This window comes from Lepisma saccharinum, chromosome 1 (genome assembly GCF_977018435.1).
Source record: "Lepisma saccharinum chromosome 1, izLepSacc3.1, whole genome shotgun sequence".
Taxonomy (NCBI): Eukaryota; Metazoa; Arthropoda; class Insecta; order Zygentoma; family Lepismatidae; genus Lepisma; species Lepisma saccharinum.
Window position 1 is genome coordinate 14,240,107 of NC_139229.1, and position 23,984 is coordinate 14,264,090.

Consider the following 23,984-nt stretch of genomic DNA (forward strand, 5'->3'; position numbering starts at 1 on the left):
GTTCCCGCGCGAGAATTACAACCTCGACGTGACCAAAGACGATTACCTCAAACTTTACGAAGCTTACACGGCTTACAAACGCGTAACCGAGGGAAGCGTGGACATGTACTACACGCCCAGCGAATTCAAAGCCCGGAGACCCATGACCGTCATCAACACATCTAAGAGGAAGAAGGTTGTGGTCAACGATCGAACCAACATCAAGGTCGTCTGCGAGTTCCACGATGCCTTGCCCGAGGATACCCTATGCAGCGTCATCCTGATTGCAGAGAAGTCCTTCGCCTACGACGTGAAGAACGAGAGGGTGACGGAACAGTTTTAAAATTCATAAAAAATTGCCACATACTAAAAATCAACATCCAACACATTTTAGGTTATATAAAATTTGTGAAAACCTTATAATACTAAAATATTAAAACAAACAGAGTCCCTTGTAGGTTAGTTCGGTGCGTAAATAAAAAAATAATAGGTTAAGTTATATCACTTAGGATCGTAAAAAAAATTAAAAAATCGTAAAAAAAGGATAGGTTAAGTTGTATCACGTAAGATCATAATATACCTACCAAGTATAAATGGAAAAAATGAGTGCAGTGAAAATTTGTACTAAAACATCGCTAAACGCTATAACATCGACAAAAAATTGTCAAAATATGTCAAAAACTTATATTCGATTGATAAAAAAAAATACCTACAAAATATGATCCTCAAATGATGACGTTCAAACAGTGCATAAATAAAAAAAATGATAGGTTAAGTTATATCACTTAGGATCTAAAAAAAAATTAAATAATCGTAAAAAAAGGATAGGTTAAGTTGTATCACGTAAGATCATAATATACCTACCAAGTACGAGTAAAAAAAAAATGAGATGCGGTGAAAATTGCACTGAAAAATCGTCAAACGCTAAAACATCGACAAAAAATTGTCAAAATATGTCAAAAAGTGATATTCAATTGATAAAAAAAGACGATACCTACTAAGTACTGCGTTGAAACGCCTAATATACACTACTACATCATACCTGCCCTCACCCGCAAACTCAACATCACCCCCATGGAACTACCTAAACAACTTTTACTTTGCTTCTGGATTCATTCTATCTGAGCTAATCACTATTTAAAGGCGTAGTATGAGCCTTGTGTGTTACTACCCTTTTGCGCTGCAGTTGGTATTTTCTTAGATCTGACAACAACAACAATGCAAATAGTGGTGTTCCTAATATTAATGAGATGAATACCCTTGAGCAATCTATCATTGAAAATGTTTTATCTTATTTTGGAGCAATCAGGAAGATTTCAGGCTCACCTCGCATGCTAGTACGCCGCAGAAATTTCACCTACTTGGTCAACTCGCCCGCCGCAGGCTCAATCTCACTTTACCCATACGAGAAATTTTAACCTTACACTTCCCTTATCCCACCTTTATCTACACTGTCTTTAACTACAACGTCTGATTCACAGCTAAACCCCATCGTCTGTAACAATTCATCCACACCTTCCAAATTCAAATTTAGTAATCTTTTCACCCACATTTTTACCTTGTCCTCTGAACAATTCCAAGCTTTACAATTTTCTATCGACTGGTGATCCATTACGACGAGCTACATGACATTCGTTCAACTTATTGATTTAAACCAGACAACAACGACTCAATAACTGAGTCTCAACGATCTTGAAACGTGCTAAATGTCATTAGTTCGAATTATTTGTTTTAAGAAACTTTGCCTGATAGCGCTGGTGGCGCGTGCAGATCGCTGGAAATTTAATTTCTATACCTTAAGATTCCAAATAGAAAATACTTAATTTACAACTAACAATAACCACTTTCCATAGTAACAGCACTAACCCAATTTACACATGCGAAATTCCCCCCCTCTGTAAAAGAAGAATTAATCATTTAAGCATTTTCACAAACAACCAAATACAAATGAAAGAAAATGTTGAAGAACGCAAATATGAACACAAGAAACAGTGAACTTATTTATTGAGTTGAATATAACACATGTTTCCTGCTTATGAAAGCATTATCAATCAGTCCTTATTGAACTATGAGACGTGAAACAACTGTCGATACGTGATCGAAAAAAATACCATTTATAGTCATTTAGCGTGCACATTTTATGTTATATAAAATGGGTTACAAAAGTCCATATTACTTCCTAAAATTGACATAAAACCAATCTTGGAACATGCTCCTCGTTTATTTTGGCAAGTACTGTACGTTTCTTGAACGAAAATAGATCGTTTTATGTGTGCACCCAACCTTTTTCAGACATGGAGTCGATGGCCATTTTGTAATTATCGCATGGTTTGTAGCGAGTACTAGTACCGTGTCACATAAGTTCCAACACACGCGAGATAGCTATCTCTTAAACGAACTTTGCGTATCCGTAGGTACCACGATTTGCGAGAAATTTTCTTCTTCTCAAAGTCACTTAAGGAAATTTAGTTTCCTTACCTTGTGTCTCGGGAACGAAGAATCCAGCATGCACGAGTCCACTCCTTACCTCTCTGGGAACCGAGAGCTCGACTCACTTCCAACGTTTTTTCTGCGTTGTACTTCTACTCCATGCTTTTATCCGCCGTTTTATCCTAACAGCAGACGTCAGATTCGTCCAGAAACCACTGGAAACAATTACAATTTCCTCAACAGTCGTGACATATCTTTCTTCACTCCATTTTTTTTTACCGGAAGTAATGGTGAAAAGTGAAAAGATTACTAGATTTGAATTTGGAAGGTGTGGATGAATTGTTACAGACGATGGGGTTTAGCTGTGAATCAGACGTTGTAGTTAAAGACAGTGTAGATAAAGGTGGGATAAGGGAAGTGTAAGGTTAAAATTTCTCGTATGGGTAAAGTGAGATTGAGCCTGCGGCGGGCGAGTTGACCAAGTAGGTGAAATTTCTGCGGCGTACTAGCATGCGAGGTGAGCCTGAAATCTTCCTGATTGCTCCAAAATAAGATAAAACATTTTCAATGATAGATTGCTCAAGGGTATTCATCTCATTAATATTAGGAACACCACTATTTGCATTGTTGTTGTTGTCAGATCTAAGAAAATACCAACTGCAGCGCAAAAGGGTAGTAACACACAAGGCTCATACTACGCCTTTAAATAGTGATTAGCTCAGATAGAATGAATCCAGAAGCAAAGTAAAAGTTGTTTAGGTAGTTCCATGGGGGTGATGTTGAGTTTGCGGGTGAGGGCAGGTATGATGTGGTAAAGGTCAAGTTAGGTTATGCTTGCGGCGGGCTAATAGTCAAGTAAGTATAATGTTGCGGTGGGCCTAGGCATTTATTTGTTTCCTGCTCCAACCAAAAATATACAAGCCACTATGTTTTGCAAGACGCCAAAACACATGCGGGGTTCCTTCTTTCGGGAGAATGTTGGAGTCACCAGAATTGGTGATCTGGGATGTCGCATATTGTAAACAATAAATTAATATGTCTGTATATAGTAAATATGTATATTAGTGAATATTTAGAATATGAATGTTTAATTGATGTAAGTCTAAAATTAACATTGTATCAAAAGTAGTGTGTGAGGGTTGAGCCCCTATGTTGGGCGCCATTTATGACGAGCTGTCATAAGGCATTCTGGTAACTTGAGTTTCGTGTGTGTTTGCTGGGGTAAAGTAGCCCAACTCACGTCCTAAGATGATGAACTCTTCTAGTGCAGAGAATTCACGATAGGTGGAATGTCAATGCAGTATAAAAACTTTGTTGCTTTCGTAGATACGCGAGGAGTCGCTAGATGGCTCTGACCGTTGTGCGTGTTGAAATTGTAAATTCCTTTGTTTGTTATCCGGTTCGCTTATGCACAGGGCCATTTTGATGTGCCGGCCACTGCACGCATGGGCAATTCGCAGTAATGGCGCAAAATTATAAAATTTACAGCGTTTTGGTCTAGGTGCCATCGTATAGTTGACAGCAAAAGGTTTATCTCAAAAGGTATTACAATAGGATTCTTAACGCATACGCATATTTGTTAACGTGTGGTGTTTTAATCAAGTAAATTGTTGATTTGGTAAAGACAATCGTGCTCTGCACAAAAGGATGGGGGAATGAGAACTAAAAGAAGAAGAAAAAGGGAACAAAGGGTTGGATTCCGGCGGAATGGACGCTGAACAAACGGCATCGGAATGAATAATCGGTGACCAAAATCTGCAAATTTCGGCGTGGACGCCTGAGTTGCACGATAATTTTACTTAGCCTCAGGGCTGGAAACGTTGAGCCAAAGTTTGGGATAAACACGGATCATTGGGAAGGCGAGCTGGACTTGGAATGCTGAAACTAAATAAGTGGAATGAGGAGCGGATTTTGCCTCGTGATATCACAAGAGAGGTAAGCTGAATATGTACTTTTAGTATTGCATGAGCTCATGTTTCGACGCTTGTTGGTAGATCTACCCGTCTGTGAATGTATTTCGAAGCATGCTAGCGTGTGGTCAGTGTGGTTCTTTGGATAACGAACAAATCATTATTCGCACCGCGTGGATGAACGCGATGTAAATGGACGCCATTGATGTCTGAAATTTGAATTCTCAACATCTTGAGCGAAACGCGTTTGACATTTGATAAAATATAAAATGGTAATTTGGCCATGATAAATATTGGTCGTTATACGTCACAGAATTGTTTGGTTTGATGTATATTTGATATTGTTAATTTCTCGTTGATCACATATACCATATGAATATATTTTCGCAGATACGTATTTCATGGTGTGCATTTGGTATAGACAAGTTCTTGAAGGTCACATGACCATATATGGTAATTTTCACGATCAACGTATAAACAGTTGATTCACATATCATAGTTCAATAAGGAGATACACTCCTTGATAATAAAAACAATATATGCTACAGTAAGGTTGAAAAGTTCTGTTCAATTACTTTCAAGTCAGCTGACTGATAATGCTCTCATAAATATGATACATGTGTAATTATTCAACTCAATAAATGAGTTCATTGTTTCTTTGTGTTCATATTTGCATTCTTTAACATATTCTTTCATCTGTATGTGGTTATTCGTGACAATGCTTAAATGTTTAATCCTTACTTTTCAGAGGGGGGAATTCCGCATGTGTTTGTAAATTCGGTTAGTGTCGTTATTATGGAAAGTGGATGTTGTTATTTGTATATTAAGTATTTTCTATTTGGAATCTTAAGGTATAGAAATCTCATTCCCAGTAATCTGCACGCGTCACCAGCGCTATCAGGCAAATTTTCTTAAAACAAATAAATTCGAACTAATGACATTTAGCACGTCTCAAGATTGTTGGGACTCAGTTGTTGAGTAGTTGCTGCATAGTTTAAACCAAATAGTTTGAACACATTTTTGTTCAATTATATAAGTTTGAACGAATGTCATGTAGCTCGTCGCAATGCTATTTCATCATTTACAATTTTTCTACATTCAGTATTATCGATAAAATGTTAAAGTATCAATGAGTTTTACATCGTCTAATCAGTAAATGTTGTCTGTACAAAGTGAAAGTTATAATATGGCTGCCAAGCGCAGGGCCACAGCGAGTTCAAGTGTGCATCTGTCGCGCCTCTCTGCTCTCCCCTCCGACTCCACGTCTGCCGCGAATTCGGACAACGGAGGTTGGCTGAGTTCCGGGATGGAACGGTGCTCTAGGTGACATCTGCTGCCGATTCGGACGCGGCCTCATAACGCGAACGGGTGTGAGTGAATACGAAAGCTACGAAATGGAAGGTAATTCTAGTGATCAGAAGTGGACTACGTGGTTCCTGTTTAAAGAGGGTGTTTCGGCATCCGAAATTAATTTATCGCCGACGTGTGGCCGTTTGTGGTGGGTCAGCGCCTTCACGGAATACAGTCTTTCAGTGGGTTCAAAATTTCACAAGGGGAAACGAAAGTGTGGACAAAGGTGTCAGCAGTTGTCGCCCAAGGTGAACGCGTACCCCAGCAGCAATCCAAAGTGTTTCCAACTTGATTATGGGAGATCGACGTGTAACAATTGAACAACTGCAACGTGAAACTGGTTTTGAGCTAGCAATTCTGCATGCAATCATTCATGAGGATCTGCAAATGAGGAAAATTTGTGCTCAGTGGGTGCCTCGCGGATTAGCAGAAACAACAGCGAGTGGACATGTGCAGAGAATTGTTGCACCGTTACAACCAAGTCAGAGAACATTTTTTTCGAAAGACTGGTGACGAATCTGGTTCCTTTTCGAAACTCCAGAGAAAAAAAGCCAATCCATGGAATGGAAACACTCTGGAAGTCCACGCTCTAAAAAGCCTCGACCTTCTCTCACTTCCAAGAAGCAAATGGGTACAGTTTTCTGGGATGAAGATGGAATTTTGCTGGTGGACTAGCTTCCCACTACCCAAACTGTAAACAGCGACAGCTACTGTGAAACGCTACGAAAGCTGCGACGCAGAATTCAGCAGAAGCGGCAAGAAAAATGGGTTCTCGGGGTGATTCTTCAGCATGACAATGCGAAGCCGCATACGAGCCGCCAAACACAGGAGGCATTGGCAACAATGGGATTTACGGTGCTTCCACATCCTGCGTATTCACCGGATTTAGCCCCCTCGGATTATGCACTGTTCGACAAAATGAAGGACGCATTGCGTGGCCGACACTTTCAATCTAATGAAGAACTCCAGACCGCTGTCCGTGAGTGGTGTAACTCTACTCCAAGAGAGTGGTTCTCTGCAGCCATCAGGAAACTTCCCGATAAATGGGAGCGGTGCATTCAGTCAGGGTGAGATTACTGGTATTGTGCATATTTGTGTTGCAGGTAGAATATAACAAATGTGGAATATATAACGCTTGTCCAATTCATTTCCGAACGCCCTTAATACCTTTAAATCACTCGGAATAGAGAAATAACGCGAATTTGATATAAAATGTGAGTGGTGTCATTTTGCACGAATTTCAACAAAGCAAGAAATATCGCGAAAATGTAACATTTCTTGTGCTTTATGCTTAAAAGAAATAAAATGTACCATATTTACGTGCGTATGATGCGCAGTTTCCCAAAATATTATCCCTCAGTAAAGAAAGTGCAATACATACATGAAATAATTCTCACATCTCCACAAGCCAAGTGTAAATATACAGTACGAGGGTGTAACTTTGACAGGTTTTCAAAGGTTTTCGTCCTGTGGAGCCCATGCAGTGGACGTTAAAGAAGTGATGTTTAGTAGTTACACCAATCAGTATCTTGTGAACAGATATGACTATAGGCCATTCTCATTGGTCAGCAATGGGGTTGCCAAATTATGTACATGTCGATGTTACCCCTGTTGTCGAGCTAACTTCGACAGCCCCTGAAGTTGTTGTTGAAGTTGACGGCTCATGGGGTGAACTTCGACAACAGAAAATCGTAGTTATAAATGTTCTGTGGTGCAGTGGTTGTCAACTTCTCTTCGATGTTGTTGTAGAACTGCTGGACATCGTCAACACTCACAGACGCCGTCGCAGAAGTGATGTTTGTTGCTGTAAGCATGGTCAGCTTGTGTCGCTTAATGAACCCACACACAAAGTCATCCCCCTTCCGGCCCCTGTGGCGGAGTGGTTAGCACATCGCGCTACGACGCCAGGGGTCCCGGTTCGAATCCTGGCCTGGGCATGGATATTTGTGAGTGTCCATTTATCAATTTCATCATATCATCACTCATCTCCATCTTCGTAAATTAGCCAAAAGTGGCACAAAAGGCGAAGTAAAATAAATCAAATCACAAACAAAGTCATCCTCAGGAACATTGTTTTTGAACTGAGTGACCCTTCGCCCTTTGCGATCGAGGTAGGCTTTCACTAGCAAGGAGATGTCCAACTTACCGAACGGCATACCCCAGATGGCCACTTCTTTCAGGGTATCGACGATTATCTTCTCCTCGTCGTCTGAAAGAATGCGGTGGCGGCCCACCACGCTACCGTGCTTCCCTCTGACCCTGTCCAGAAGCGTAATTCTTGGCACTCCTGTCTTCCTGGCGGCTGCAGCTATCGACATCCCATCAGCAACAAGTTTGATCGACTGCTCCTGGGGTCGTAGTGCTGGTAGGTACGACCTCCCACTACCTTCTTGTACTTCCTAGGCATGGTACCTTCTGCTTCACCTGCAAGACAAGATCTTATGACCATTAGAAGCGTGCCTATGTTTCAAATGCAGCTGCGAATGGGATATCACACTACTCTGTTGAAGTTATTCCTGAACTCGAAGTTACCCCCTTTTACGGTAGGTTTCCCACGTTTTATCACCTTCTATGGGGACTTTTGTGTATCGAACCCGTGACTCCTCAGTTATGAGACGACGGCGTTACTACTACATCATCATGGAGACTGAACAGATTCAACTGCAATAAGACGAGTCTGAAGAGGCCATAGTTCACAACCATCTAAAAGTGGACGAGCGATAGTTTTATACTCTGACTTTTTAAAAACTTTTTACCTATACTCTGTCCCAGCTAACTGTAGACCAGGCAAACGAAATCAAGTCTCTGCGAAAGTAGTGACGCAAGATGGCTCAACCAATGAAACCGTGAGAGGAATTGCGTGGAGTAGGGGAAAGCGACTGCCTTCTCAGCAGCGTGTACTGCTTCGCTCTGGCCACTCGATTTGCCTCTCTTCTCTGGCGCTATGCGCGGCCTTGCTCCACAGTTAGCTGGGACAGGGTATAATGCATTTTCTGACTACTTCTTGTTGATAGATTTCTATCCTAACTTAAAGTACCTGAAACCAAAATGGCCTACCTGACGTTTGTGATTGTTCCTAATGGTGTACAACGTCAGAATGGTAATACTAATTCCATTATTCAAAGGAGGGAATAGTTCTGGACGTTTACTGAAAATTGGAGTCAGTTCGTAATAATAACAAGGGTATAGTGAAGATTTTGTTAAAAAGTATAGCTTAGGCCGTATTGGGTATATTTGTACTCAATATGGTCGAGTCATATATTTTGTTCTTTCACATCAAAAAAAGCAGCAGAAATTGTAAAGAGAGTACCAGAATGTTATTTTTATAGGTAGATAAGTATATTAATACAGTTAGGTTCTATTTATATAACGACATAATGAGATTATACAAAGAAATGAGGACAGTGGTAAACGTTGTAAGTGCCAAAAGCGAAAGTGTTGGGAAATCGGATCGTTCAGCACATCAGCCCGTAAGAACGTTCACACTAGTGACCTCTTTACACGCCCTTTGATCTACTTAGAGGGCTACCAGCCACTATTCATGTTTACCACATTATAAAGCATGGCACATTTCACAGTCTAACGTGGAAAACGGTGTTTGAATTATTGTGGCACTTACAGCGTTTACCAATTTTAGTCTTCTAATAACATCGTTTACAAACCAATGAACAAGGAAGTGACGTGTCATAACTTATCCCCAGACGACAATGGATTACACGTCAAAGTCTGGGCAAGTGAAAGGTCCTTCATCATCCTTAGTGACTCCCAGACACTCTACGTGAACATAAGAGTAACAAATGTTACATTTACACATGTTCTTTACGATATATTCCTATGTAGGCCATATAGAGCTTACATGGTGTTCGTTTTTCGTTCGTTTTAAACAAGACTTTAAAGTCTAAAGTAAGTACGTTGATGTAAAGTACAAATTATGAGCTGTCATAATATGGGCTAGAGATATTAACACCTATCACTAGGAAGATATAGTAAGTAATAATTAGAGCCCGGAAGTTCAGGCATTTATTTTCGTTAAAATAGGCAGGCAAAAAGGCATTTATAATGTTGAAAATAGGCACTAAAAATGAAAAAAGGCAAAATAAACCGAAAAAAGGCACATTTGGAAGTCGCTTACTTTTATCTATAATTTCTGGCAAAAAGTTAAAATCTACATTGGGAAGAGCATTTCAATTTTCTCCGTCTTGATTGCACATAACTACAAGGTGTTTTTTAAAGTTCTCAACATTCATTGATAGTAGTCTGTCAGAGAGAATGTTTTTCATAATAGAAAATGATACTTCTACTTCGACAGAAGTTATTGGAGCATACATAAAACAAGCTAATGTAGCTGGACTCATTTTGGTAACAGCATTTTCACCTTTTAGAATATCACAAATTGTTTTCAATTGTTTCAAGTTCTCATTTGCACTCACTACCCGTTTGCACTTTTCCGCAACAGCTCCTGGCAATTCCATTATCTACTGCATAGATTCCTCGTAAATTTTCACGGATGCTATAATTGTAATTGTCGCTGGCAATGCACCATAATGTGCAAAAATAAACTTGAATAGCACAGGAGTTTTTCACTTTACGAATTGAAGCCGCTTCATTTTCTGGAAGAGCATCTATCACCTCACTGATTTTTCAAGGTTGTTAGCATAATATATCGCTGCTGATATCCAGGTTCCCCATCTGGTCAAAACTGGTTGCGGAAGTAAACTAAGCTCAGATGCAACTTCCCTAAATTTTCGGGTTCGAGAGGGAGATTTCAGAAATATCTTCTTTGTGTTCGAAATCAACCTGTCCACTTCAGCAGTCAATCATGCACAAGGAAATGTTAACCGAAAGGCAATATCCTAACTGAGCATGAAATACATTTTTCTCACACTTTTCTCCTTCAGCAATGTTGAAACATGCATGAGTTCAATATTACTTAAATAAGGCGAAAATTATTCACATAATAAACGGAAGAAAAATAAATGCCAACAATGTTTTTTGGGAGAAAAATCATTTATATACACATTTTTTTAAAATAAAATGGTCAAATTTCATTGAAAAAGGCAAAAAAGGCATTATAATTAAAAATAGGCAGTGGGGTCCCAAATAGGCAAAATAGGCAAAATGAAAAGGCTTCTAAAACATTCGAAACAACATAAGAAACGTATATCAGGAAAAAATTTATCAATATATGCAGTAGATAAAAAGAGGCATTTTGCCAAACTTCCGGGCTCTAGTAATAATTTTCATATGCAATATTAGATCAAGTAGAACAAATCACAAGATTCATGTATTTATTATATTTGTCCTCAAGTTACTGCACCATAGTGCAGCCAACAGGTTCAATCACGTCATTCGAACAGTCTAAATGATGTACTAACGTCATTTCTTGAATTAACCATGTAACTACTTGGAAACAGCAAATTGGCCATATTGGGTGCTAGGGCATATTGGGTTCAGGTACCTTATATGATCTAATGAAGAGTAATTTAGTATATACAGTACATATTTTACCGATGACAACATTTATCCAAATGTAAAGCCTGCTTTTTCCGAGATATTAAATATTAAAATGTCTTTATCTCAAAATTAAGATTTAGCACAATTGTGGTTTTGGTATTGGTGCGACGATATGTTAATGAATCCTCTAAGATATTATTTTTTTCACTAAGGCCCTTTGTACTCTTTGGGAGAGGGCCAAAGACTTACCCTACGCCACTGAACTGAAGTGTAAACCTTTCCTTCTATTAATTTTGATATTTCACGGTCTGTCTCGACTTTATTACATAATCATAATTGAATTGCAGAATAGAATTCTTTTTAAACATAAACGCAATTTAGGTTATCCTTGAACCTGGTCATGTTAAATCACATTCACAAGCACATTTTTTTCCATGTTTGCCTAACAACGTCTACAAAACAGCATTTCTTATGAACTTTTCACGTACGTGATGTTATTTACATTGTAAGTAAACACTCACCGGCATAAAAAAGATGCTATGGAATCGAAAAATGTAAACAGCGAAGATTATGTTTCTTCTGCTCATGGGGATAAAAAAAAGCATTGCAGGAAGCGTCTGAATAACAATGAAACGATATGCGATAGTACCTAGGTAGTTAGATTATCCTTGATCTTGACTGCACTACAGTGTTGCCAACTGCTGTTGTTGATCCCCAGTAAAAAGGCGGCAGTGTTGCCTCGTTATGCGCAGCAGAAGGAGGTTTGAATGCTAATCATTATTTTATATTATCATGGAAATCAATAATAATAATATATTTTTCAATGAAATATAACTTTTTCAGAAATATATATTTATATAACTCCACGGTCGGAGATATACAGAGTGACTCAGTAACATTTGACAGAATTTAAAAATCGAATTAGAAATTATCAACATGTGTCGCATAGCAAACAAATTGCGCACACGCTTCGTCTGTTTCATGGAAATGCCTGTAGAGGGCAGCAGTTGCTGGATCTCTAGCAGGAGCAGCGTTCGTGTCAGTCCAGTTAGTGAGAAACCATGGCGAAGTATGGATGGTCTTCAGCAACGTTAAAGCAGTAGTATTTTAAGCTGACTCAAAAAGTGCTATGCAAATTTCAAGCTGTATTTCGGACTCGATGGGGATGTTTACTCGTCTTGGAGACATTATCCATCTCAATGAAGAACATATTGAATGTGTAGTGAGGTAAGTTGCATTTCCAGAGACCATTGCTGAAATATAGTTATTGTTCAAAATCTAAATGTCAGCTGCTCCTGTATTTTTGCATAAAATGAGTTTGCAACACTATCCTGTTGATGTTCTTTTGCTTCCCCATGCACGTGTCGATAAGCTAAAGTGTGATTGATGTCGGAGACGAAATCAAACCTCGTATCGTTGAATGCATTGGTTATGCATTATTAATAGCTACGCATCTGACCTTTCTTCTGCGTTCACAGCGCACAATACTGAAGAATGACAAGATTTCTTTCTGTCTTTTTTAATTTTTTTGTTTACGAGAGCCCTTGAAGCCTATTGAACAATGGCAAAAGTCTTCCCAACGCGTGCGCGAAGTCTAAATTGATTACGTAAATGATGAGTTTGGCAACGGGTCTAAAATTAGAAACATAATTTATGTAGCGGTGTGCCCAGGGGGTTTTGGTGGGGTTTATTAACCCCTCAGTGGCCGCGGTGGCTCAGTCGGTAACGCGTCTGACTACCATGCTCAAGGTCCCGGGTTCGATCCCCGGCCGGTTCAAATCCGGGAACTTTTCTAACGGTGGAAGCGGCCCCGGCGCCTACCCAGCGTCGAATAACATGGGTACCTGGGGGAAACCCTGGGGGGTAAAGGCGGTCAGGGGCGTGATACTGATCACATCACCCCCACTCACGACCGGATCAAGAAAGTGTGGGGCGTTACCCCCACACCCCCTATACGCCTTCATGGCATGGTGCTATGCACAGGGGAACACTTTACCTTTTTTTTTATTAACCCCTCTTTGTTCCTGAAATTAAACCATGGCTTCTCCCATCCCTCGTAAGTGTACATTAATATTCAAAGCAATGTGCCAACATGCGTGGTGGAGTGGTTAGCTTTGCTACGAAACATGCGCGTTTGATTGTGTTCGTGGCTTTGCCTATTTCAACAACTCATTATTAATCCAGCCGACTTCCGTGACGGAGTGGTTAGCACAGCGCGCTACGACGCCAGGTGTCCCGGGTTTGAATTCCGGCCTGGGCATGGATGTTCTTCATGACTTTCATAATCACTCATCCTCATCTTCGCGGTTAGCCAAAAGTGGCAGAAAAGCGACGTAAAGTAAAGCAAATCAATCATTTGTTAGTCGCTTATATAAACAAGTGTTTAGTGACCAGAAACTCTTTTTGGTTGTTCCCAACATTTTTATGTGTGTAGGGCTAATTTCTTTAAGAATTACGACGTAAGCACCCCCTTCTCCTTTGAGCCATGTCTGTACACATCCTGGCCAGGTTTCTTTGCAATTCTTCATCAACTTCTTAATCATTATTCATAGTGGCGATTAACCAAAGAAGCGGCGTTTGTGTGTGTGTGCTGTTTTCGTTTTAAGTCCACCTTTATACACATATAGGCTAATCGAGACTGGACCAACAGTTTAAAGTGAGATCTGAACCAGTATGTGCCTCCAGCGGGTATCGAATCCGAGACCCCTTGATTACAAGACAACGACGTTACCACTGAGAGGAGCGGCGTTAATTGTGAGAAATTGAATCACCGATATATAATTGAATAATTATAGGGACCAGTGTAATAATAGACAACTATTATTTCAGTGATAAAAGTATGTGCAGCACATCTCTCCATTCCAATGCACCTTTTTCCTTTGTCTAGTAAAAAAAGCATTTAACATGGGACACCATATTGTTGTTTACTGGTCATTAACTACTATTAAGAGTGGTTAGCACATCGCGCTACGACGCCAGGGGTCACGGGTTCGAATCCTGGCCTGGGCATGAATGTTTGTGAGTGTCCATTCATCAATTTCATCATATCATCACTCATCCGGATCTTCGCTAATTAGCCAAAAGTGGCGCAAAAGCTAAGTAAAATAATGCAAATCAATAAACAATAACAATTTTTAACTAGGAGAGAAGGCCTTCTTTATGTCCGGTTGCTGAACAGTATGTCTATCCTCCAATCTTACATGCCATTTGCCATCTAGGCATTCAGCACGCAGTTTTAAGCCAAACAGGTAGATAATTACCAAGATATAATCACTAGAGAATTAAGCTGTCATTCCAGAATCTTGCAGAGAAAAATTCATTTGCCCCTTGTTGTTTTGAAGGATCAAGGTGAAATACAAAAATTTTCTCATCATCCAGCTTGTAAATTAGGCACTTCTTACCATGACCTTCGTAGACGTGTGTGTTTTATTACACCAAGTAACGGGCGTTAATTTCTATCTTGGCTACTACAATGCATTCTTCACATCTCAATTACGATAGGTGAGTTTCTCACTAATAAATCTTACCTTTAGGGTAGTAATTGTTTAATGTCACAGCAACTCTGTGTAAATTACTTCAACATCCAAAATTCTTAACTGGCTACTCTTCAGTTTATGTTTAGTGCATCAAGATCTTTAGGCTTGAATCTCCAATTTCGACAGTTAACATTTCGATTTCCGGGGTGGACGATTTCAGGTAGAAATTATTTCCAGCAATTTTAAAGATGGCTGCTTTTAAATTTTATCCGCTACTTTCTTTCTCCTAGAATGGATATCTTCAAAATTATACAAATGATACCAATCTATCACTTGGGACAGAAACCTCAGACTTTCCAAAAAGATATACTAGTGTTCGCCAAAACGTCCACGTTTGCGTAAACCAATTATGGCTGCTTGAAATTGGTGGCCATGAAACTAGACCTACATTCTTATTGTGATATAACCATTACCATCAAACCTAGAAACTTGAAACGAACAGAAATCGAAGGAGAAACTTTAATACAAAGCAACTACAACAAATGAACTGTCATTTCTTCACGATTTACATTACAAACGTAGAAATCTTATCTCTCAAAATAGTTCTTTCTTAACCTCAGTACTGTATTTTGTTAAATAACGCAGTAATTTTGCACACTATCAGAAACAATGTTTTTATAACATCGAAGGCACATATCATTACGAGTACTTTGCAAGTTAATTGAATTAATCCTTCATGGCACAGACGTTATGTAATAATGATAAATTATAATTCAGCCAATTGTAGCTGTACCAAATGTTACCATAATTGAGTAAACTATTAAATATAGAAGCAAGTCTCTGAACGCCAGAAGGGAGAAATACAGGCTTCCATTGACAGTCATCCGCTGTCACCCTACCACTCTCATTAGATTTGATTCTTGTTATCGAAAGAAAGAAATAGGCAAAAAAAGAAATTTATTGTTCAACGTAAGTAGTACGGCTTCAAAGTACTTTTTCCAAGTTTTCATTTTTGGTGCTGTTAGCAGTAGTATACAAACTGACAATTCGCAAAAGCAATATCAACAAGAAAATAAAATACAATAACATGCCGTACTGTAACCTTTAATTTTAAATGCAACCATTGATTGATTGATTATCTTTATTTTACTTTGTTTCTTGTGCCAGTTTTGGCTAATATGCGAATCATGATGAGTGATGATATGATGAAATTGATGAATGGACACTCACAAACGTCCATGCCCAATCCGGGATTCGAACCCGGGACCCCTAGCGTCTTAGCGCGATGTGCTAACCACTCCGCCACGAGGGCCGGCTTAAATGCAATCATTAAATTAAGCGTCGCATATACAGGGTGTATCATAAGTAATAGCGCAAACTGACAGTTCAAAGTACGCGATAATAGAGCAAAAACGTCTCAGTAAACATGTGTCAGCAAACGAGCCGTTTTCGAGATAATTGCGAATGTGCGGTTACAAGCCGCCACTGACTTCATGGTTTGTAAACGTCGTCCTAGTTGGTAAAATGCTAATAATACAGTAAGAAAAGTCATTGGAGATCTCATTGCTTATATTGAACATCTACTTACAAGCATGTACAATTCTCTGTACTGATTGTATCCATCCTGTTTGATTACAACGCCACCTCTCGGAAATGTTCTGTTTTGTAAACAAAGAGCAAACCTCGGAACGCGCAAGGAGTAAAGCACTCGGTGTTTACAAAATACAATCAGTGACGACTTCTAATCACACATTCGCACACATTATCAGCATTTTACCAACTAGGACTACGTTTACATATAATGAAGTCAGTGGCGGCTTGTAACCACACATTCGCAATAATCTCGAAAACGGCTCGTTTGCGGACCCATGTTTACTGAGACTTTTTTTGCTTCTATTATCGTGTACTTTCAACTGTGTCAGTTTGTGCTATTACTTTTGATACACCCTGTATATATTTTTTAAATTTTAAAAATGCCTTCGCCATTACTAATTATGAGTATAGTATTTTACCATTTGTTGTAAAATTTACAAGATTGCATCTAAAATATTTAATGGAAACAGTCTCCAACTAACGTTTCGCTTTCGTGAAACTTAGCTGAAAATTTTGGACTGTAGCACTGCACACACGCAACAAAAATCAAACGCTAGAAGGACCTTGAGGAAAAAATGCTTATAAAGTGGCCCCCCCATAAAGAGTTTAGAGGAAAAAGTCATGAGTTTTTTAAAAAATTACTTCCCGCAAGAGTTTTCTGACAAAAAAATTGTCAGAGGGCGTACCAGTCGCTTTCACACGTTGCAGATTAAGCCTTTAAGCCAACGCGGTGTTCCTCATCCATGACAGTGTAACACACAAGCCACTCCCTCGCTGTTTTATCTGTACCAACACCTTTTGTTTTGCGCCAACTTGGTTGATATGAGGTCTTTATTGACGTCACAACTGGGAACTGTCTTGGCGGGGATGTGAGGAGACGAAAGGGGGGAACATTCACAGCATGGTTTACTGCGTGTGGCGAATACACAGCCTTGAAAACTACCAGACAGGTTTCTGTGTGCTAGCTACGAACCATTGGCAGTTTTCGTCTCTTGTGGTATTCCAAAAGCAGTGTTTTGGTGTTACGAACTACCTCTGCTTTGTGTGAAAACGTGAGTGAGGAGACAAACCGGTGTTGTTCTGTTATCAGCCAGTGGAGTAAATGTTGATAGCCCGGAGTGCATCCGTGAAATACTATTGGTCGAACGGAACAGGTAAGTCAAAGTGAAAAAAAAAAGTGTCACTGTTGAAGAAATCTTGTGTGTCCTCCTTTCACAGTTCTGCGTCACCAAATTTGCAAGAACGACACGCTTGAATGTGCGTCATTACGGCTGCTTTGCGATTCAAAGTAGCCGTGCGGTGAGTTCATCAATGGGAGAAGTTGGAATGGGAACACCGGCATGAACAAAAGGGAGTTGCATCTGCGTTTGAGTTCAAGACCACCTGAGAGGCTGGAAGCGTTTTAGACTGTGTTCCTTTAGTTTATGTTCCGTTGGCCGTCGGTGCCAAAATTCGAGCCACAGGGCTTGTTTCTACGAACAACGTCTGTGAGCATGACTATAAAATAGGATACGGTTCTGAATGTTAAATTACTTTTCGCACATTTTGTAGGAGTTCGGAAGTGGTTTAGAATACCGGAAACTGTTGTGGGAGTAAGATTGATGCTTGAAGAAACTAATTAGCACAGTTAAAAGCTTCACTAAGTATTGGTGACCGGAGAAATTATGATTTGAAACGTAGGTTGCACGAGCAGGCGTTCTTGGCTTCCGGTCGATTCATACACAAAAGTTTGCGGATTTTCGTGCGAGACTCGAAGGGGATTTTGTAGTCGAGACCAGAAACGAAACGTTTAAAGCATTTATGGACGTTATTTTAATGCTAAGTCTTAAACCTGACCCGCCTAACCTACAACGAAAAACGAAAGCATTTAGGAACGAAATGCCCCTTCACGCCTCATTCACGTGAAGTAGATGGCAGGAGCAGTCCGGATCCAAGACGACAGTAAAAGAATGGCACCTCGCAAACAAAGAATCATATGGGCGTATGTGGAAGGGAAAAATCGTTCTCCAGAAAACGTGCAGTACGTAATCACCAGGACACGGATATGCTAAATATGTAAATACATATTTAGGTATTTTCACCAAAATATTGAGTTAAATATGGAATAAAATTGTAAAATTACCATTTTCATAATATTAGACACTACACGAGCTACATAAAATACAGTACGCTTACATTGACGTAAATTGTGAAACAACGAAATGTGTTTTCATTTTCTGTTTCAAAAACAATGATTAACAACATTTTGTATGAGCCGATGCTTGAGCCTTCATTCTGTATTGTTGACAACAATTGTAAATAAACAGGGGTTTCAAGTGGTTTATTGAAGTTATTGCGTGAATATGACATATATATTGAGAAATGTTCTGAAATATGGAAATAATATGTAAAGAAACTAAAGTGTGTGGAATACAAAATATAACTGATTTAAGCTTCATACATAAATATGTATTTAAATATAAATTCGTTCCCTGGTAATCCCTAACACTCTGAAGTATGTGTTACCAGACATAATTAGAAATCGAACCACTTAAAATAGGCCTGTGCACCATGATAAATTCAGAATTAAACAATCTGAACTGGGGCCATAAAATATGGTATGAGCACCAAACCTAACCCACCTAACCTACTAACATGCGTTAGTATTCTAATTACAATTGCAGCTAGTTCTAATTATGCCTGCGTGGTTAGGTTAGGAGAGCCATGTTTAGGAATCTTATAAATTTTCACGATGTCTGAACCTGAGGAAGGAACCCGCTTGTTTGCCCGAGCGCTTGTGTGGTTGAACATGGTGAGAATGATTGAGGGGTAAAACTAAAACACTTTTCTTCCCCCTGAAAATTTCGCCAGGGCGAGCCATTGGTGGTGCTAGCGGGAGGGGTACGGCGGCACGTGCCACTTTAAAAAGAGAAGACTATGCAATTAATGATATATTTTTATCCCAATAAAAGAAATGTTCCAGCAACGCAAGGTTGAACCCTTTCAAGACTTCCATTGGTAACATCCTTTCACAGACAGCCAATGAATGAAACAAAATGTAGCACGAATAAGCTAATCGGAAATGTATTTGCTGGACACTGCAATATGCGACGCCGGAAATCGAATTTAGGACACCTTGATTACAAAACGATCACGTTCATTCTACGCCATTTTGGAGGCCTTCAAATTGTAAAATATGGAGACACAGATTACACGCAAAATTATGCTAATGGAGATAAACAAATAATATCTATCATATAAGGTCACGCATACACACACACACACATTTCGTGTGCAGGTCTTTCCGATATTTGTCACAGTTTTTGCCGTAGGAAGTGAATTCTTGACTTTCATTCTTTCCTTTTTAATTGATTGATTGAGTTGCAGTTTTAAGTCCACTTTATGCACAGTAAGGCTAAGCGGGACTAGACGTTCTGTTTAAAGTGGGATCCGAACCACTGTGTGCCTCCGCCGGGAATCGAACCCGGGACGCCTTGATTACAAGGCTACGACGCTATATCCTTTTTAAAATTCTAGTTCTGTAGAACTGCTTCTGCTTCACAAAAACTGCTAACGCTGCCACCTTGTAATCAAGAGATCCCGTGTTCGATTTTCAGTGGGGGCACGTGGCACAGTGCATTAGGTCAGTCTCAAATAGCTTATCTTAACGCAAAGTGGACGTAAAACAACCTTTGCCAAAGTTTTTTTTTTTTTTTTACAAAAAGTTGCGATTTTGCATGCTCTGGATTTAGTATATTTTCAGTGTTACCTATACATATTCTGAGCTTTTACATACATATTCTGTGCCCATCAAATAATTCTGGATCCACCTATAGGGAATCAGTATAACTCCAGTATCCACTATGAGTTAACTAACTATTTTTAAAATAGTTGTACTTGTAATTTTGTTCTTTTGTGCCTCTTTCTTCTAATCGCGACAATGAGAATGAGTGACTTCGTTGAAACTGATGAAGGGAAGGGACAATCGTGAAGACTGGTGAGAATATGAAATATGTTTTCAATCTTGACTACTACAATCACATTATCAACAGTTGCTTTGTACCCTTAATAGATATTTTGTCACTTTAATATCTGTGATTAACTTCCTTCCATTTTAATTTGTCGGTTTGGATAAATGCCTAAATAATTATCGAAATGCCTCGCCTCGCTACAATTATATCCTTGAATCCATGTCTTCACTAACTACTCTTTAAGTACATAATTATATGTTCATTTAGCTATTCGGCAAATTATATTCGGAAAGGCAGGATAGTGTTTGCTTCATTGCATGTATTGTGTACACGAATGCAACTAATTCTACAGTCATTAACAAAACAAAGGAAGAAGGTATTGTTTACACCATCATAGTGCAGTTTAAGGACTTTTGCTTTTCAGCCACATGTAAGCTGTAAGTCCAATAAATATTAGTTGAGTTGAGTTGACTTTTGCTTTTGATTGTTATTTCGATGTTTGAGTGTGTTTACTGCACTTTTGCGATCCTTACGGTCGTGACCGTACGTTTACGGTAATTCCATACGGACGTACGGTCCGGACTTGGCACCGTATGATAAATGTACGGTGCCCTGGAAGGAAATTTTAGATATATCCAGTAGAATTAGCAACGATATACCAATATTGAACTGCAAGGACAAGAAATGTCCGCCAAATTAAAAATGCCGATAATGAAGTTCTTTGAACAAATAAAGAAACGTTGATAAGTAGTGGCTCAAGATAAAGTTTTCACCGGGGCAAGGTGGAGTTTGGTGCTCCTTCCACTTCCTACCCGGGTTCCTCTACTTTCCACCTTCTTTCAACAAAGAAAAGAAAACATTAGCATGTTATATTTTTACGCTTTTAATAACACAGAATAATAGCCTTATTTTTTTAAATACTTCAAGTGTTACTGTTAAAGAGCACGTTTAATGTAGGCATGTGTTTACTTAATACATACGTAATGACATAGCTTAAATTGCTAGAGTGCGCGTCAAATCTCCTGCATATGGCAATAGCCAATAGAGTGCACTGCAGCTGTGCCATGTCGAAATCTCACACGGAAAAGAGACAGCGTGGTTGAGCGAAACGCCTTGTCACTGAACTAGGCAACGCCGCACGTCTGTGATGCCCAGGGACGTCCGCCCCTGACTTTGTGGTGTATCGAAGTTATTCTTACACTGACGTGTGTATGTGTGTGTGCTAGCTTACGGTTCTGGAAACAAAAATGCGGTCAATTTTACATGATTGTACGGTTTTGACGGGTTGTGAGTTTGGCCACGGTTGGGCGAGTGTTCGTTCCCGATCTCCCCTCCATAAACATCAGATTCAAGTCCTGTTTGACCTTGAGTGTTCCTTCATCAGCTTAATTGAATCACCATTCCTCCTCTTCGTCGCGATTAGCCTAAACGGACAGAGGAGCAACGTTACATAAGAATATTAAAATACAATAACGAATGTGTGCACTAACATATACAGTGCTTCAAGAAGCCAATCCTAAAACATTTTGGTAAAAGTTTCGGGAACTCAAGATTCCTATGAAGCACCGTGAAAAAAATAAACCATAAATTCTAATTGATTCTAATGGGTTCCGCAACAGGGCCGGGACCTTATTTCTCGCAGAATTTAAATTCGGTCCAAGTTTCGTATTGTGTCATTTCAATGCAGATCTTGGACCGTATTAAATTGATCCGGAGAAAAGGTTCCCGGACGGAATTAAAATACTTTAAACATAAAATTGTTCTTTATGGTCTAGAACCCATTTATGCTTGCTGATTTTCTCTCCCGGACCGGAATTGAATTTATTTAATATTCCTGAACCTTTAGCAACCCTGTCTGCAATTTATTTTTCCCCACAAGGAATTTGCATTCTGGAAGTGAAAGTTGGTCGATTCTCGGGTATTTATTACATTCGTACATACGAAATGAGAAAATTAAAAAAAATACCTGCGAATTTAAAACAAACCTCCATCGTTATTCGCATGGTGCATACAAATTCCTTGGCGAACATTTCCATGCTAAAGCGTGCATGTTCTATGCACGTGGTTTCTTGCTATTAGCCTGCAAATTTATCAGAAAATTGCAATGCGTCCTTGAGGAAATTCCCGCAGTAATTATGAAACTTATTTTCGAAACTGACGGCATAACCTAATTACCATATTTTGCACTGTTTTTTCCTTGAACATTTTCTGTAATAACCTGGCATTTTTTTTAGAAAAAACTTTGTTTTTCATGCCAGTACTATGTATTTACTTATCTTCATCCGAATAAGACACATGCAGTAAAAAAAATCAAAAATATTTATGTTCTAAAGATGGCTGAAATAAGCACTAAAGTATTCAATAAATATAAGCAACCATGCACAACCACACAGAAGATGGTGGTATGGTTTTATCTCCGGATACTATACGGCGTACGCTTTTAGAAGGAACATGAGTTCGGCCAATACCCAGCCAGTGGCACTGCGCTGTTGCCAAACTAACTGCTAGCGCAAGGGTAGGACAGAAAATTTGCGATGTGTCCATTATTTTGATAATGCATGCACAGTATATATGACTATAAGTACAGTGAAATAATATAGTGAATATTTCTACACAGGATTATAATATCATATCACTGTAGCATATACGAGAAACCCATACCTGAAAGAAGCTTGAAGGTATTTATTCATCACCGCCGTCGTCTTCCTCGGTCTCCGTGTCACTGATTTCACTCATTTCTGAGTCACTCTCCTGGAGGTTAATGATTAGATTTTGCACTATCCTGTCTCGGGCCACTTCATTGTGAAAATCCTCTTCCTGAAGCTTTTCGACGTGCGAAGATTATCACCAGCCGCTCTCAGGTTGTGCATTGTTCTCAAAAATTTAATTCTCGCGGCAACTATATCACCCCTTTCTAACAGAAATTTACGCCCATCGTTGGTTTTTTTTATATTTGAAGCCCAACCGTTTTAGTATTAACCCCATAGAAGTAGGGTTGGAGGCACATAGTGATTCGGATTCCACTTTGAACTGGAGGTCCAGTCCCAATTAGTCTGCCTATCTGTGTATGAACCGGATTTAAAACAAAACTCAGTATGCACAAACATTTAAGCCCACAGATAGGGTGATTGAAACTCAGTTCTACATATTTAATTATAGCATCATTCATTTTCCATCACTTTCAATATTCTGTGCAATGTGCGTTCATTGGGATCGAATCCGGGATCTGTTAATTACAAGACTACGTGTGACGCACTAATTATTTAATTTATTTATTTATTTATTTATTCGTTTGCTTCCTACAGAGAGAATCTCAAATTACAGGAAAGCTTACATAAATTCAAATAATAAACATATAAGAGTGTAGATTACATATAAACACATACACACACAAGCGCATTTATACACACAAGATAATAAGTGAAGTACTACAGGACATATATGCAACCATATACACATATATTCATAGTTCAGAACATAGCCTTTATATAGTATTGAACGGCAAAAAATAATAATAAAAATTAATATCAGGTAGACTCCAGCATTTAAATGAGATTGCTGCATTAATGACCTCAATGGTGTATTAACTCCTCTGTGGTTATTTCCATGGTTCTTAGGAGCTCAGTCGATCCCCCCATTCCCTCATTGGAAATTGACAATCACCATGTCATGGTAATAATGAAAATCAGCTCGATAAGCAGAGTGCAAAATTAACCGAGTCGGAACTTGTTTTTATATTCTAGCGCTTAATGCAAAAAAAAAAAATAAATAAATAGATAAATGTGATAAAGGCTCACACAGCATTAACTTTGTGACTAAAAATTTACGCTTTCATAGATTGA

General features: G+C 39.1%; 1 protein-coding gene across 2 annotated transcripts in view; it reads left to right on the forward strand.

The window, feature by feature from the left end:
* Nucleotides 1–17,076: 17,076 nt before the first annotated feature.
* Nucleotides 17,077–23,984, forward strand: part of IP3K1 (inositol-trisphosphate 3-kinase-like protein) — a 238,345-nt gene continuing 231,437 nt past the window's right edge. For both annotated transcript variants that reach the window (XM_083129406.1, XM_083129408.1), the window contains exon 1: nt 17,077–17,346. The gene's annotated coding sequence lies outside the window, so the exon portion shown is untranslated. The remainder of the gene's footprint in view (nt 17,347–23,984) is intronic.